We start from the raw sequence: 15,700 nt of genomic DNA, 5'->3' as shown, positions 1-15,700 counted from the left end.
GTAAAATCCCAAAGTGAGACTCCTGGAGGGGAAATGCAGTTTGGATGAGTCGTCTGAATGCAAAGAGTTTTAAAGTCCTTCTTTGCTGTTAAAGTACCTTTTAAACACATGAGTGCGTATGTTCATTAATAAGCACAAGAAAATAACCAGTATCCAAGAAGGTATCAGGCAAACATGTGAGCCCCAAACTCAAACACAAATGCCTCAAGTACTCGGAAGAAATTCTTGAGTTCTGTCTGGAAAAACCTACCGATGTGAGCTTCACTTTGTCCAAAGATGTCAAAAAATTGAAGGAACGGAGATAAATAGGCATGGCTGATTAGGGCACGTTCTAGATCGCAAAAGAGCATATATGACCCCAAACACCAAAGTTTCATTCAACAAGAGTGAGCAGGTGTGTTAGAGACTAAATGGAATGGAGGAGGTGGCGGAGACGGGGTGCAGGGGGCAAGGGCCGTAGGAAGAAAGACCGACGATGCCAGTTCTCCGCAGGTGAGCGGATCCGACCACCACCACGCACCCCGCCCCTCTGACCCAGAGGCACGGAGGACCCTTCTAAATGGTTGTCGGATAACTAGCCATTTCCTCAAACAATTTACAAGGTAGCAGGGCTACTGTCCTGGCTCTTTATGAGCTGTGTCACTCCAGACCTCACAGTAAGATCATCTTGTTTTCTGACATTCTGCTAAAAGGAGGTGAGAAAATTAAAGTCCCTGACATTTATTTCCTGGTAATTACATTGCAATGGAAATGTTGGTAGTTATTCAATTGGTAGAAACCCACTCGAAAGCAAAGCCTAGAAAATTATCATTTGTTTACGTGCACGTCTCTACTAGAACACATAGATGCCAGAAGGTCTCTGTCTCTCTCTTTAAAAAAGTAGAGTGAAGGGCTTCCCTGGTGGCGCAGTGGTTGAGAGTCCACCTGCCGATGCAGGGGACACGGGTTCGTGCCCCGGTCTGGGAAGATCCCACATGCCGCAGAGAGGCTGGGCCCGTGAGCCATGGCCGCTGAGCCTGCGCGTCCAGAGCCTGTGCTCCGCAACGGGAGAGGCCACGACAGTGAGAGGCCCACGTACCGCCAAAAAAAAAAAAAAAAGGTAGAGTGAAGAGCTTGATGCTGCTCTATATTTTGGTCACTCCCTCAGCCCCTTCCCTGCAGGGTTTGGTAGTTGAAACACCCAAGGAGCCCCCCTGGGATCCATTACCGGCCACTTCCCTTTGGCTCAAAGGTTCTCAGAGTTTCAAACAGACTTGCTAACGGTGGCTCCTTCTAAGTCCCTATCCCCATGGCGACAGCAAGGCTACTCCTCACCAACTTCAGAAACAGAATGCACTGCAAGCAGGAAGGCTGATTCAGATTCTCACCTGAATTTCTGCTAGCCCTTCCATAGTAAGGATCTATGCACCCTCACCCCCAATATTCTCACCTTCAGCCAAAGATGCTTCTATCATCCATGCTAAAGGAAACAAGAAGAAGGGGAAAGACCCCTCCACCCGCATCACAATCTTTGTGTGTGTGTGTGTGTGTGACCTTACCTTACCCTGATGAAATAAATGAGAGTAACAGGAATCGAAAAAGAAGAGATTCTGTTGGCCAAGCGGATCCTTGAGGACGTGACCCCCGTCTGACGAATCCCTGTGACTTTCAGGGTCTGGCGTATATTTAAATGATGATAGACACGTACCAAAAAGATATTTAAGGAATGTTTCCTGAACGAGGATGAATCTGAGACGTTTCAGTACTACTTAAGCTCTAACAAAGACTCATAAGGTATGCTTAATGCTTAAAGTACCGTGTGAAATGGCTTAAAAATCACTATGAAGACCCCTGACAGCAAGTATCACACATACACACAAAGAATCGGGTGCCCGGGCTTATATGACAAAGATCAAGCCCTCAATCCCTACAGACTGACTACTGAAAGAGAGAACAAATACAGCAAAGTCACATCCTCGCCACGACTTCCAAATTCAACTCTGCGTCCTCAACAACCACCACTAAACAAAGAAGAGGGAGGATGATGATGAGTATGTGTCCCCCTGGGAATCTGAGACGGGGGAAGAGGTACCGCATCCTGCCATCGCTCTCATAGCTTCTGTCCTCCCAGGATGGTCGCCTTGCCCCGTTAGATGGGAGTCTAGCTTCAAAATACACACAGTATGACTCCTAAGTGCAAGCCAGCTACTTTCTGTATACCGGATGAATTCAGTGCTATATATACATTCTGTATCTTACAGGGGATTTGTAGCACTCTAAAGGGTACTTCTGCTTCTGTATTTTTCTCTTCACCAAATGTCTTTACAACCTAAATCCCAGGTGCAGGGAGACTGCGATGTGAGTGGAACGGTTTTCCCCAGTCACTGCCTGAAACAGAGGGCATCTCCCCCACCCACCTCTATCCCCTTTCTCACTGGCATTTTTATCAAGTTCTGGAATTCTCTACTCCTAACCAAAATCCCCACTCAGCCGTTCCCTATTTTCCCCTCACTTTCTCTCTGTCCCCTGAAACTCTGGGCTGAAATGGACAGATTTCCCCACATCCCTCACCTGCTAAGCTGAAGCTTGCCCAGCCTTCTCTGAGTTAAGGCTGCTCCTACTGGAACCCCTCTATCGCAGCCACCCCCCCCAGACGGAGAAGGTACTTCCAGACTATCTGTCTCCAGCCTCTAAATTCTAATTCTTTCATCTGGCATTCCATCTGTCCACCATTTCCTTCAACCCACCTTTCTATACCTGCCTGCCACGAATTCTTAGTGTTACCTGAACACCAGGTAAAAAGATTCCTCACTATTCTTCTACAGAAATCGTGCTTCTCCTCCTGTCACATCTGTGTCTCCCTGGTCCCTACTCCTAGAATGCCTTTCCTTCCCACTGTTGGAGGATCACATCTAATTTCTCCCGCACTCCTTTTGTGATTCCCTGGTAGGAACACAATCTTCAAAAAAAAGAACACCATCTTCCAACACTCAATTGCTGGAGCACATTCTCTGTTTCCCTGTTTAAGACACTTCCACTCTCTTCTATTAAGCACACTCTGTGCATATTTTAGCTCCTACGGAAAACTCTAAGCTTCCTGGGATCAGAGACCCAATCAGGCAATGTCCTCTGTTGGGTGTTGGGTGGTAGGTCCTTGTCAATCCCCCTCACAATCACTGAGGCTTTCCCTTTCCTTACCCTGCTTGTACGAAGCCAAATATGCAGACACTCATGTAATAATACGAGGAAACATTGTGTGGTCATGAATCGAAGTACACCATTTTCCTTGGCATACAAGGAATGACTCTGATGAAGACAAAAAATGTGTCCCCATCTCTAATGTGCTGAATTCAGAATTCAATCCAATCTCAATGCTCTGAAAGTGTCTGTTGCAAGTACAACGGCAAGAACTCACCCCCCACCCTAAGTTTCTACTGGAAAAGCACACACTGTGCTTGCTTTCTACTGGACACCACAAGAATTGGTGGGTGGGGGACATGTTTTGAATTTAAAAAACAAGAAGACTGGAGTCCCCAGTCCCGTGGCAGTGGCTCCGCATATGTATGGACGTGTGTGTGTGTGTGTAGAGAGAGAGAGATTTCCAAAGACTTAGCAAATAGGAACCTTAACTTGAACAAAATGAACGCTCCTCCTAAAACATTTGGTACTGAATGTTGATTTAACATTTCAATCATTCTCATTTTTTCTTCATACATAATAGCTTTATTCTGACCCAGTCCTTTGACTTGCATCCATCTTGCTCATTTAATGTGCAACCAAGTCAGCCAGTAGAGGGTAAGGTGACCGAGGATGTGCTCGAGGGGACAGATCTTTCTGTTCAAGTCTCTGCCTACTTCACTGAGGCCTCCAGTCAAAGGAGAGCCCTCATGACCACACTGGCGCCAACGTGGGGACTGACAGCAGCGACTGACTTCTGAAACATGTATTGCAGGCTGCACGATGCAAAGGCTGACACTGATCTACATAATCACGTTGTGTTTAATCCTAAGAGCTGTGGAAAACCCAAAGATCCTATAGATTTATTTAAAAGCATTTAAACACAAGACCCTATTGGGAGGTAAATGCTCATCAGCCAGATAGAAATTCTTCTTTTAATTTTTATCAACATACAGCTGATTTACCATGTTGTGTTAATTTCAGGTGTACGGCGAAGTGATTCCGTTATACACATATATTTTTTTCTTTGTTTACAATCTCTTCCATTATAGGTTATTACAAGATATTGAGTAGAGTTCCCCGTGCTATACGGTAGGTCCTTGCTGATTATCTATTTTATATACAATAGCGTGTATATGTTAATCCCTACCTCCTAATTGATCTTTACCCCCTTTCCCTTTGGTAACTGTAAGTTTGTTTTCTATGTCAGTGAGTCTATTTCTGTTCTGTAAATAAGTTCATTTGTACCATTTTTTTTTAGATCCCAGATGAGTGATGTCATATGACGTTTGTCTCTGTCTGACTTACTTCCGCTCGGTATGCTCATCTCTAGGTCCGTCCGTGTGGCTGCATACGTATCAATCTCCGGATGAAGATGGTTAATAGAGCATGTTTAAAGGTTATTTTATTGATATATCATATATTAATATTTTATTTATAAATAAGTGTATGACACTGATGCTCTAACACTCTTCATTTTGATTTGTGTTCCTAAATGTGTTTTCTAAGTCTTGAAATCAAAGTGAAGAGTCTCAATTCTCTAAGATGAATTTCTTTTTTTAAACATTTGTATTAGTCCAAGGGAAAAACAATCTAAGGCTGTGCTCAACGAATCTAAACTCTCCTGAAATCTGGATGCAAGTTAGAAAGAACAGCCATCGGGCTCGCATGCTCACTGTGGTGCCTGAATCAAGGAAAACAATAAAGCAAATGTGAACTCAGAGATAAAAGTGTCTCAAAGCCCCACTTTCAAAGGTGCTAAATTTTTATTCTCTCGAATAACGGCCAAATTAAACAAAGACAAGGCACCTTTTCAAAGCATTTAGAAGGTAACTATTAGAGAACAGAGTCTCCATTCAGTAGCTATTATAGAATAGTCTCTTTTTCACTTTCTATAACTAAATTTGTACTAATCAAATTTAGTACGAATTTACTCATTTCACAGAGGCAGCTTCACTTTCTGCTGGAGAACTGCCCTGAGCTTCACTAATTCGCAAGGATGTCTGTGTCACTTGACGGAAATGTAAAATCCAAACATTTGAAAGTCTCAGTGAACTGCTAAGCATATCCTACAAAAATGTAACAAGACACAGCCCGACCTGGGGGTACAAACATCTGAACATCCACAAGACATACCATGTCCCTGCTTTCCGTGTAAGAAAACATGTCGGACAGTTGGAAGCACGTCTCGCCATATTCAGAAACCTCAGTGACTCACCACTTACCTCCTAATTCAAAGGCAGAAAACACTAAAGCACAAACTTGCTTCTTTAAGGACTCCTAACCCACCTCCGAAAGTCAGAATCAAACCTAAAGTTCCTACGGCCTACAGTTCTTAAGAAACCTTTCTTAACATGTTCCAGACTCCTTCCGTCACAAATGCATCTTTCACCTGTGGGTATCCTGTAAAGATATGTACACTGACCTAAAAGAAGCCGCTGACCTGAATCTGTTATTAGCACCTTTCAAGCCAATATTCATACATTCACCCTGTACCAGCGAGGGAGGGTGCGAGTATTTGATGAAGTAGCTTTCCTTCATCTCCATCAGCTTTTCCATTTCTCGAAACAGCTTTATAAGATAGGTCTGATCATTCTTCCCATTTGAAGAGAGACTGAAACTCACAAAGGTTAAGTTACTTGCCTGAAGTCTGAGAACTAGAGAGTTCGGACTTGAATTCGGGCAGTCCGGGGAGTCCAGAGTCTGTGCTCGAAGTGGCTAGGCGATCCTGCCACTAAATGACTGAAATAAACACGCTAGTCCTAACACTTGTTGATTAAGACACACGTTGAAGGTAAAGTAAAACAGGTGTAGGCTTTTAGCAGTGAATACTCGTGACACTAAGATGAAAACAGAACCTAACGACCAAGAGAGCCTGGTGTGGTGTGGTGTGGTGAGCACCGGAGTTAAACCCTGCCTCTGCCCTTTCCTAGCTCTGGGACCTTGGGCCAAACTTCTCTGAACTTCTATTTCCAGACCTTCAGAAGAGACTGTATAGTTGGAAAGAAATGGTGTATGAAAACAGGCCTGGGAAACTAGAAAGCCCAATGTGAATGGAACCTAAGGGGAAGAGTGAAATCCAAGATAAAAGCATTTTCGATCAACTACTCAGATGGAAGGGCTAGCTTTTCACACCTTGAAAGATGTTGGTTATGTAATTCCCCGAGAGAGTAGATCTTTTAACCTTCCACCTTGCTCGATCCTCCTTCTGGATCTGTGCCTCCAGTGAGGCTCCGTTACTTCATGGGGAAGACAGAGAGTGTCATAAAGGACCCATGTCTCTGAGATGTCTGCTTTCTGAAGAGGCGCTCATACGAGCATCGTGGGTAACAGAAATCAACTCTTTCCACTGATAACTGGCTTGCCGTGCACTCCTTTTTGACTTCTTCTGATAGCAACCCACACCCTCCTTCCTTGGTCTGTCCTTCCCCCACTCTAACCACGCCATCTGCCCACCCTTGACACACACATTTTAGCCAAACTGGTCCACCATGCTACTTCATCCTTGCCCACAGAGACTGGTCCAAAAGGCAGTACCTGAACTAAAGCAGGTCAGTGAAGAGTCCTTCTCGGTGGTTCTTTGAAATGGAATTAGAAAAGGGGATCAGGAAGCAACAGCCTTTTATTCGTTATCAAAGATGGCAGGAAGGGAGCCTGGGGCTTCCAATGGTTATGTCCCGGCCTACACGGTGAAATCTGGTCTGCGGTAGGAGAGACTCCAATACCTAGGCAGGAGACACAGTCCTACCAGCATCTTATCATTTCTAATAACATCCAAGCCTTTGACAGTTATGAGTGGAAACAAATTCCCTTTTGCTTATGTGGGTTTCAGATGGGATTCTGACATTCACAACCAAAAAAATCCTTACTACAGAGATCTGAGAACAAGGACAACAGTTTTCTCTGGATGGGTGTCGCGGGTACTTTTAATGACAAAGCCAATGGTAACGCACACTGTGTTGAACACCTCACAAACTGGCAAATGAAACCTTCCTTTCCGCTGAATTAAGATCCCAAGCAAAAGTTATGATTACTCCTTAAAAAAATATACAATCTCAATCTTAATATCTTAATTTGCCCCAATTAGTAAGATTCTCAAACATCTCATTAAATTCCCTTAAGGTGTCTAGTCTTGTGGTAAAACCTGACAATACTATATTCAAGCTAAAAAAAAAAAAAAAATCAAGAACACAACTTCTTGGTTTCTAAAACCAGCCAAACTCTCTCCTCTGCCTTGAGCACATTAGTGCCACTCAAATTTTATTAAGACCGTAATAAATAGATTTAGCCCAGTCCTCTGATGCCCACATGGGCTTTTTCAACACATACACCAACACATATAACGCACACATACACCACTGAAACATTCTAATTTTACACTGGTAACTGGAGTGGTTTTATAACAAAGACTAAGATTTGATCCTTTCAAAATTATAGGGGCAGCACACATGCTCATGAACACATATTTCTAGACACATAAATGTACATACATATTTCCAGGAAGATATCTTTTCTCAGACTCACTCATTCCCACTAGGAATCCACTTGCTTCTAGATGGGAGAAAGCATAGTACGGTTGGAAGAAGGCTTGAGGGGTTGCAATGATTTCTCCTTGCACCTACACCTGGGGTATGGTGTTTTCCTGAGCCCCCCTAGGAACCTGAGAGCTCACAGGTCTAAAGGCTTCATTCATCCTCTGAAGTGGACCTCAGCTCTTTTTGCCACCATCCTAAACCCGTTCACTCTTCCCCTGGTAACAGCTCTTGGATATTCCCCTGGAAGTCGCCACCTTTCTCCCTCCTAATCCACGTGTCTTATGTGGAGCTGACTTTTCTCCCTGCCTCTTCATCCTCCCGAGTGAGCGTGCGGCTTGGGTCTGGCCCATCAGCGGATCAGAGACCACAGCCTGAGCTCTCCATCCACGGCTGAACAATCACTCAAGTCACAGTGAGGGGCAACGGAACATGAACTTGGAAGGATGGAAGCCTGATGCTGTCGGGCACCATCGTGCCACCACCTAGGGCTGAGGATGAAGCACACGGGGGGGGGAGCAGAGGCGAGAGATGGAGAGAAACCAGGCGCCCAAGGACAGAGGTGCCCTTCCAGTCACTGACACCTGGGCCTGAAAGTTCAATGAGCCCCAAACCTCCTTTTTGCTTAAGCCAGACTGGGTCCCGTGTGCAGGCTCCTGCCACAGAGGATTCTAACTGATATCCCTTCCAGAAAGAAGGATCCTTCCGAAGATGAACACAGGGAAACTGGAGGGGAGATGTGAACAAAGGGGAAGAACGGGTCCGTAAGTACAAATGACGACCAAGGAAACAAATGCTGTGATCCAAGAAGTCAAATTTTCTAATGAAGGACTCAGTCTGCACTACCTTGTATACAATACCCACCTTATAAAATACAAGCATTTGGTCAAAAGTCTACAATCGATTGAGTGAAGTCCTCCAAACTGAAGTTGAACTCAATCAGAGGACTTTATTCAGAGGGCAATATTGTAACCATATGTTTTATCACCAATTCTCCACATGTTATCTTAAAATGTAAATAGATCTGGGTCGTGGAATCACGGGCAATCTTTCTTTTCTGAACTATTTTTAAGTGAGCGCATATTAATTTTATATTCAGAGAAAACCACCTGCATTTAATCAGAAAACAAGAATGATGAAGGCCGTTGGGTGGGGGGTCTGGCCGGTGCTCCGCAGCTGTCTGTGACACCCGGAGCCCGCGGGCCGCCTCGGCTCCCAGAGAACCCGGCATGGTGTGCATGGGCACCGTGGGGTCACATCTCCCCGCGTCCGGCTTGGACACCTTTGGGGACCCGAGGAAGATGAACAAGCACCAGCTCTATTACTTGGTCTTAAACTTTGCCATGACCGTGTCTTCTGCGCTCAGGATCTGGAAAGGGCTGATCGTCCTCCCTGGCAGCGAGAGTCCCATCGTGGTGGTGCTGAATGACAGCGTGGGCCAGCCTTTCACAGGGGTCACCTTCTGTTCCTAACAAATTCCCTGGAACACCTGATTAGAGCTGCTGAAATCGCTGCTTTTAAAGTCAAGAGACGAGACATTCCAATAGTTCACAGAGTTATCAAAGCTCATGAAAAAGATAATGGAGACATCAAATTCTGACCAGGGGAGATAATAATGGTGTTGGGGATAGAGGCTAGTACAAAGAAGGCCAGAGCTGGCTCGAAAAGAGGGACATGTTGGGGAGAGCCGGAGGGTTTTTACCATAGGTTGGTATGGTCACCATAATAACAAACGACCATCCAAAATTCAGGTGTGCTCTTTTGGTTGTAATGGGTGCATATGTGTTACTAAAACGTGAACCCTAAAGTGAAAGGCAGTTCCTGGGACCAGACGGAAATAAATCCTGTTGAAACAGAGAGAAGCTAATATATTTGAAATGTTCCTCTTTCTGTATAAAAGGAAACAATGTGGAGACATTTTTGTCTTGTTCGAATAAATGATTCATCACTGAAAATAAACAAAATACAAGAATGATAACCGATATTTTCAGCAGGTTCTAAAAACTATTGAATATTTTATTATTTATTTAATATATCGTATAATTTATAAGTATTTAGATTGTATTTATCAATTATATTGTATTTCTAATATAATATAATATAATCTATAAATTGCATTTATAAATTATAGTATTATAAACACATAAATATTATGTTTGTAATTGTATTTTATGATTTATTTGAAGCATAAAACAAGGATGATGGTAGCAGATATCTGAAGTGGAATCACCTGGTAAACACGTAGATGTCCTCATGCACAACAGGACGTACTTTTTCTAATACAGGTCATATTTATCAAACAAAAGGAGCTAGTTTTTTTTTTTTTAATTACCACCAATGACCCAGTATTATCACTCCTGAATTTCCTTGAGATTCTATGCTACTGCAGTTATTATTGGTATAATAAGGTTATTTAGGCTAATCTGGGCGCCCAATCACCATTTATCATGTATACTCAAGATGCGGATTTAGAATGAACTAAACAGAAGAAAACCGTTGTTTTTAAAACTCTCTTGGCTGTGAACAGACTGTGGAAAAGTAACAAGTCTCCAGATTAAGTAGGTTTTATCAGGTCTTTGCAGGGAAACCCAAGCCCTGGTCAAATTATCACCACTGGCCTAGGTAAAGGTGCCACAGTTAAAAATCATTCTCCAGGTGCTTACATTTGGGGAAAATAACACATTTGCTTTTCAAACTGGATTTCTATGGTCCAACTAATTTTCCACTAAATCACCTAGGCCAATCTTCCATGGGGACACAGCACCTGAAGAAGAAAGCATGTCGATCAAAAAACTGAAAGCTTGCCTTCAATGTCTGAGTAAAATGGGGAAAACTGAATGGACAAAATGGATCCTTTAGCTCCTGAGGCAGAGAATGAAAACAATGGCAGTGAAAAGTGATCGATGGATTCTAAGTATAGATTCAGGGGGAAAAAAAAGAGAAGGGGGGATTCAGATCTAGGCTAAGATATCACCCAGAAATCACATTTTTGCTGAATGAAGGCCCTTTGATGTAAAATGCTTTGCTCAAAATCAATTTCTGGGGAAAAAACCATCACATTGTCTGTTGATTAAAAACCCTCCTAGTAGCTGATTTATTCAGCAGCCGTGCCTTCCGCCTTATTACCAGCCTCCTGAGCAGCCTTTGACAAAGGAAGTAAAAAACAGGCAAACAACAACGGTTAAAAACAAATCCGGCTCCAGGAAATATGGAACGTCTGCATGATTTTTTCTTAGATGTGGAGGCATCACAAACGGTTCTCCCAGAACTTCCACACCAAAGGCGCTTAGAACAAACACTGCTTGGAACAGGTGGTGGGTGGGGACCTGGGGGAGACGCCTCATTTGCTTGGCTAAGCAGGTAGTTTTGCACTCAGGTCCTTTGATATGACACCTGGCTTAAAGCTGCAATCACTTAGTGGATGTTTTGTCTTCCCTCAGAGAATAGATGTGTTTGTGACCAAGTTGAATGCCTGCTTCCCCTACCAGTTCTGTATTATTATCCTTCTTCCCAGAGGACCTGAGAGTTCCAGTAACTTTACCAGGTCACATAGGTACTGAGTAGCAGAGCCTCAACGAGAATAAACATATAAATATTATATTTGTATTTTATAAATATATTTGTATTTTAGGATGTATTTGAAACATAAAACAAGGATGATGATAGCAGATATCTGAAGTGGAATCACCTGTTGTCCTCATGCACAACAGGACATATTTTTTCTAATACAGGTCACATTTATCAAACAAAAGGAGCTAGTTTTTTTTTAAAAAAATTACTACCAATGACCCAGTATTATCACTCCTGAATTTCCTTGAGATTCTATGCTACTGCAGTTATTATTGGTATAATAAGGTTATTTAGGCTAATCTGTTCCACAGTCAACTTCCACAGTCAACGCAAGCATTTCTGAAATGAGCTGCAGGGTTGAGCAGTCAGTGAGAAAGAAAACACCAGGTGTGCCCCCCAGTCTCTGGCAATCCCCTCTCCCACCATCCCCAATCTGTTCCATTGTTTCCTTAGCGAATGATTCTAGGCAACTTTCCCTTTAAAAACAGGATGGGGGTGGGGTAACGATTGGGGAGGCCTGGCCTCAGGGCTCTAGAAACTTCCGGTTTTAGTCTCAGTAATTGGGAAGGAAAATGGGAAGCCACTGGGATCTAGAAGTTTGAGAGAGAATTCAAAGCACTTCCGAGCTCTGTTCAATTCTTTCCTTCTCTCTGCCCCTCTGCGGAGGTCTGGGGACCCTCAACACTTTTTGCCTCCTCTTTCCCGCTGGGGACTAGACCTCTTCAGGCAAAAGAACTGGTGCACAAGTAACTATCCTCCAAGTAAGAAAGTGTACATAATTTCCTAAACACATATCCAGGAAGAGTTATGTTTGGAGATTAAAATAAAGGAACTCCTAAAGAGATGTGCATATCAATTAATTCAGATTTGAACTGCTTGGATGTTTTACGATTGATCACTGCCAACTTACAAAAGAAATACTTATGACCTTAATAATAATGTTAGAATATATACATTAGCCCGAAAGTCATACATAGAAGGAAATGTGTACACATTTATACATATATATGTACATATATAGTCATATATTATGGATATAAGGTCAACTCCTATTCAGAGCCCGCTTTTTAAATTATACAACTTTCTCAAGAGATCGTTTTTGACATGAAATCTAAAACAAAACACATTTTTGACCCAGAAACCTACAACTCTTCAAACCACAGAAATGTAAACATCCACGGTCAACCTAACATCAGTTTGAAGGTAAGTTCGAAGGCATATGGCATTTGTTAATATCCATCTTGCCCTTTAAAATGCCCCCCACGTAAAGAGAGAGCTAAGAGAGAAAACCCTTATTTGGTGCCTATTGAGATGGAGTACGTTCTGAACAGTTTAGGCAGAACCGATGGATGTGACGAAGGTATTGGAAAGATGGGGAAACGTCTCTGGGACAGAAGCGGTCCTGGCGGGAAACGCCAGATGACCCACAGGTGTGCTCCAGGGGGCGCACGGGGCAGGGATGCTGTTCCTCCATAGACTTGTTTGGCCTCATCTCCCGCCCACCAGTCACAGCAGATGGAACGTGTCATTTTTCTGCCCTTTTTTCTGCCTTGACACAGGACGAGCTTTCTCAGCCTGGCGCATCCTTCCCAGTTTCTCCCCCTAGAACATTTCTCCCCATCTTTCAACATCCAGCTCAAACCAGACCTCCTTTGTGACATGTCCTCCACTTCCCATGACAGAATTCATCAGTTCCTCCCCCACCCCGCCCCATGGACCCAACACATTTTGCAAGCACCTCTATTACCAAACTCCTATCAGTGGACTTTAAAGCACTAATACATTCAATAAAATGCTTTAGTATTTTAACCTAGGCACCTTGTTATTTTATTGAGATATAATCGACACATCACATTGGATTCATTTTAGGGGTACAACATAACGATTCGATGCACGTATATATTGTGAAATGATCACCATAATAAGTCGAGTTAACATCTACCACCACATAAAGTTACAATTTTGTTTTCTTCGTGATGAGAATGTTGAAGACTTACTGTTAGCAGCTTTCAAATATACACGACGGTATCGATAATGACAGTCACCCCGCTGTACATTACATCCCTAGGACTTACTTATCTTAAAACTGGAAAGAACCTGGTTATTTTATTCTCTGTCTGGCCCAGTGCCTGGCAAAGACATGCCACACGTTGGTGAATAAATGAATCAATGAATGAACAAGCAGCTTTGGGTAAATGAGGGCCAGTAAAGAGAACTCAGTACAAATAAAGTCTAGCAGAGTCAGGAAGTACAGATATATCAGTACCTGGTCTGTTTTCCATGTAGCTTTCATAAACAACCAAAAGTTAGTCAGAAGCATCACTTCATAAGAAAGTGTAGATACCTTCAAACCTTCAATCCCCAGTTGCTCTTCTGCTTTGAATAAAAAAGACTAAACACTGGTGTGTGGTCCTGAAACGACTGTGTTTGAAAATCAGGCTACATGCAATCTTCTTTTTCTTTTAATCATTAAAATACAGTTTATTATATTTTTATGACATATCACATCTTCAGGATGCTGACGCTTCCTGTATTAACTGCGATGGAGAGCAACTGTGGAAAAGGCTAGTAAAACTGTTTTGACCTGTTTTATGGGAATATTGTAAACAGCTCCCCAAAGACCATTAGCATGCAGAGCTGTCTAACAGACAGTAAGCAATTCTTCTTCCAAAAGAGGGTAATTAGATAGGGCAGAGGGCAGTGTCTCTCGGTAACCAAACAACCTAATTTTCTCAAATGACTGCTCTCCCGCAAACAAATGGCCTGAGACAGAGAGAGAATGGCTGATTCTCAGCATCTACGAGCTAACTACTTCTACTCCGGGGGAAACGGCTGTTAGTCGCAGCACGGGTTTAAAAGGGTTTGCACACATCACTGAAAAAGCCACAAGATGACATTAAGAGAAGCAGCTGTCTGGGGCTATGATCCCTCTAACCTTCTTCAACTTGGTGATGATGAGAAAAACCTGCTTATATTGTGTTGGCGTGTGGTTTTATTTTATCTACTGGAAAACTCTTAACAGATTTAAAAAACTGCAAAACCCTAATAAGGTTGCCGGTAGAAAACATCAGCCTCTGCCTCTAGCTGTGCTCTGTCAGGTCCTTCAGCCCAGAAACCTCTCTGGAGAGGCGGGCAGGCAGGCCGGCCATGGCTATGGAACCTCTGAGAGTGCGACATTGCCCGTTCTCTGTGTGCCGGTGGGGCAGGTGTTCACCGAACACCCCCTCTGAGCCTCACCCTGGGGTCCTCGTCTCTCTCACAAGAGCTTCTGCCCTTCACTTTACCTCGCACCCTGCCCACTCCCACCCACCCTACGTCTTCCTCTTGCCCCTAGCTATTTTGAAAATTTTCAAACCTATAGAAAAATGTAAAGACAGGTACAGTTAGTAATACCTGCATAAATCAAAACCACAGAGGTGCCACCTCACATCGGTCACAACGGCCATCATTAAAGAGTCTACAAATAACAAATGCTGGAGACGGTGTGGAGAAAAGGAAACCCTCCTACACTGTTGGTGGGAATGTAAATTGGTGCAGCCACTGTGGAGAGTAAAAAACTAAACGTAGAGCTACCATAGGATCCAGCAATCCCACTCCTGGGCATATATCCAGACGAAACTGTAATTCGAAAGATCCAGGCACCCCTCTGTTCATAGCAGCACTGTTCACAATAGCCAAGACATGGAAACAACCTAACTGTCCATAACAGGTGAATGGTACCTATATACAATGGAATACTACTCAGCCATAAAAAGGAATGAAATCATGCCATCTGCAGCCACATGGGTGGACCTAGAGATGATCGTACTAAGTGAAGTGAGTCAGAGGAAGACAAATACCATATGATATCACTCATATGTGGAATCTAATGTATGTCACAAATCAACATACCTATGAGACAGAAACAGATTCACAGACATACAGAACAGACTTGTGGTTGCCGTGGGGGAGGGATGGATTGGGAGTTTGGGATGAGCAGATGCAAACTAGTATATAGAGGATGGATAAACAACAAGGTCCTACTGTACAGCACAGGGGACTATATTCAATATCCTGTGATAAACCATAACGGAAAAGAATATGAAAAAGAATGTATATATGTATAACTGAGTCACTCTGCTGTACAGAAGTTAAACACAACATTGTAAATCAACTATACTTCCATAAAATTAAAAAAAAAAAAAACACCTGCAAAACCTCCACTCAGATTTCCTAACTGTGAACACCTCTCTCTCTTCGTATGTGCTCAGTACTAAAGAGGTGACCCTCCTGAGTCTTTGATGGTGCTGGACCCTGAGGCCACCTCAGCCCTTGGGACTCACTCCTATGTCCAGCCCTAGCAGAGTCCTGGCTAGGTGGCTGGACCCCATACCTTACACGAAGAGTCAATAGTCACAGTCGCTGCCCTTGGCCCCATGACCCAGAACCGCCATGCCACCTTC

General features: G+C 43.3%; 1 protein-coding gene and 1 pseudogene across 1 annotated transcript in view; one reads left to right on the top strand and one right to left on the bottom strand.

Annotated features, from left to right (window-relative positions):
* Window positions 1–15,700, bottom strand: part of CACNB2 (calcium voltage-gated channel auxiliary subunit beta 2) — a 397,653-nt gene that overhangs the window by 368,502 nt on the left and 13,451 nt on the right. The gene's annotated exons all lie outside the window — the stretch shown is intronic.
* Window positions 8,918–9,494, top strand: LOC136118581 (signal peptidase complex catalytic subunit SEC11C pseudogene; annotated as a pseudogene).

Source organism: Phocoena phocoena, chromosome 2 (assembly GCF_963924675.1).
Source record: "Phocoena phocoena chromosome 2, mPhoPho1.1, whole genome shotgun sequence".
In the NCBI taxonomy this organism is placed as follows: domain Eukaryota; kingdom Metazoa; phylum Chordata; class Mammalia; order Artiodactyla; family Phocoenidae; genus Phocoena; species Phocoena phocoena.
This window is presented reverse-complemented; position numbering and strand designations above follow the sequence as displayed.